The sequence below is a fragment of the Macrobrachium nipponense genome, chromosome 30 (genome assembly GCF_015104395.2).
Source record: "Macrobrachium nipponense isolate FS-2020 chromosome 30, ASM1510439v2, whole genome shotgun sequence".
In the NCBI taxonomy this organism is placed as follows: Eukaryota; Metazoa; Arthropoda; class Malacostraca; order Decapoda; family Palaemonidae; genus Macrobrachium; species Macrobrachium nipponense.
Window position 1 is genome coordinate 67,793,278 of NC_087218.1, and position 2,181 is coordinate 67,795,458.

A 2,181-nucleotide genomic window follows, 5' to 3' on the forward strand; every position below is an offset into this window, starting at 1 on the left:
TATAACCAAGGCATTTGACAAAGTATGGATACAAGGACTTCAATACAAATACATCAACTTCCCAGGCATTTTTGAGAAAATACTATGCAACTTCATCAAAGATCGAACAGCAGCAATCAAGTCACAAAACTACATAGGGAATCCATTCCCGTTACTAAGTGGAGTCCCACAAGTATCTGTACTCAGTCCAACATTATTCATATTATATACATCAGATGTGACTCCACCACCAGAGTACTGTACTGATGTCTGCTTTGCAGATGATATAACTCAAATAGGTATACACCCAGAAAAACGTACAAGGAGAAGGGACCCAACTTTGAAAAGACAAGCAGCACAAAAAACAATGAACCAAATTGAAAGAATAAATCAATTTGAAAAGAAGTGGAAGAAAAAGACAAATAAATCTAAATTCCAACTAGTATCTGTATCTGCATACAAACCTGCACAAATAATGTTAGACCAACAACCAATGAATTTTACTAAAAATACAGGAGTACTAGGAATGCAATTCGGACGAAGAGGAATATCAAGACATGTGAGAGAAAGGCTAAGATATCAAGAATACAAAATACAAAGCTAAAAAGGTTTATGCACATGAACACAAATATCAAAATCCATTTCTACAAAAGCCTAATCAGACCAACAATGGAGTATCCACCAATACCCACGTGTTTAGCATCGACTTCCAATATAAGTCAAAATAAGATACGAAGGTCTGCAGTGAGAAACATTCAAGATGATGACGATCTGAAGATAGAACAAATACACAAAAAATACGAAGTAGAACCAATTAATCAGAGATTATACAGACTGGCAACCAATATATGGAGAAAACTACTTCAGTACAAAAGTGAATTAGCAGAAGAGAAAATCCACCCACAACACAGACCACAGATGGTGGAGAAGAGTATCATCATATATTAATCGCGATGAAAATTGGAACTTTATTAAATATGATTAAACTATTAAGAAATAAAATTAAAAATATGTAATCTGTACAATTCAACATGTTAATATAATGTAAAATCCTTATTGTATTATGTTAATATTAGTTACAAAATTGTAAGCTTACCCAAATATAATTGTGGATAAACCACATTTTACATTACTCTTGCGAATACTTAATTTTCTAAACTATTCCCTATCATGGTTAGCCAGCTAACTGCCCTCACTCCTCTTACCTATCACCTAATATATATATATATATATATATATATATATATATATATATATATATATATATATATATATATATATATATATATATTAAATCATGTGTATATACGATATATGTGTATATGTATATGTATATGTATATATATATATATATATGTGTATAATATATATTTATATAATATATATACATATATATATATCATATATATATATATATATATATATGTGTGTGTGTGTATATATATATATATATATATATATATATATATATATATATATATATATATATATAAATAACATATGTCTGTATATGTAAGTATATGTATGTATATATGTGTTGTGTGTATGTATATATATATATATATATATATATATATATATATATATATATATATATATATACACTGTATATATGTATATATATAAGGCCGTTTCCCACCGGATGTAGTGCTATGCGGGCCACGATATGGTAGCCTTGCCATGCTGCAGTACGTGGCTTGTAATTGCTGATTATCTCTTAAGAGAGGCCGTTCACAACAGGTGCGAAGCTATGCTACCGATGTCTGCGACATAGCGTTCATAGCTTCCAAGATGGGCGCGCGACTTGTGTTGTAGCTTGCCTTGCGCATGCGCACTTGGGTCTCAGCGGATGTTCCCGCCTCCCATTGCCACACCCGGCTTTGGCTTAGGAACGTCTCGTAAGAACTGGGTTCAAGGGTGCTAAGAACATATTGCTGACGCCATCTGACGCTGTCTTTTACAGAGTGGGGTATCTTCTAACGCTTTTAATGGAAAACCACTGATTGGACTACACGAGCGTTACTAAATTACTAGCGTTACGTTAGGACGCGTTACGTGGGCGTCAGGCTTTTCTAACGTCGGTGTCGACGCTAATGGCGCAGCGCTAGTAACGCCTTGCCTGACTACACAAGACGCTGATGGCAGCCAGCTGCTAGGACGGCAACAAATAGGCTAGACTTCTGGGGCTCTACAATAGGTGAT

The 2,181-nt window shown here is 33.8% G+C and overlaps 1 protein-coding gene across 1 annotated transcript in view; it reads left to right on the forward strand.

Moving 5' to 3' along the window:
- Nucleotides 1–1,888: 1,888 nt before the first annotated feature.
- Nucleotides 1,889–2,181, forward strand: part of LOC135202078 (uncharacterized) — a 14,237-nt gene continuing 13,944 nt past the window's right edge. Inside the window, exon 1 of the mRNA XM_064231334.1 lies at nt 1,889–2,181. This exon is cut by the window's right edge and continues 225 nt beyond it. The gene's annotated coding sequence lies outside the window, so the exon portion shown is untranslated.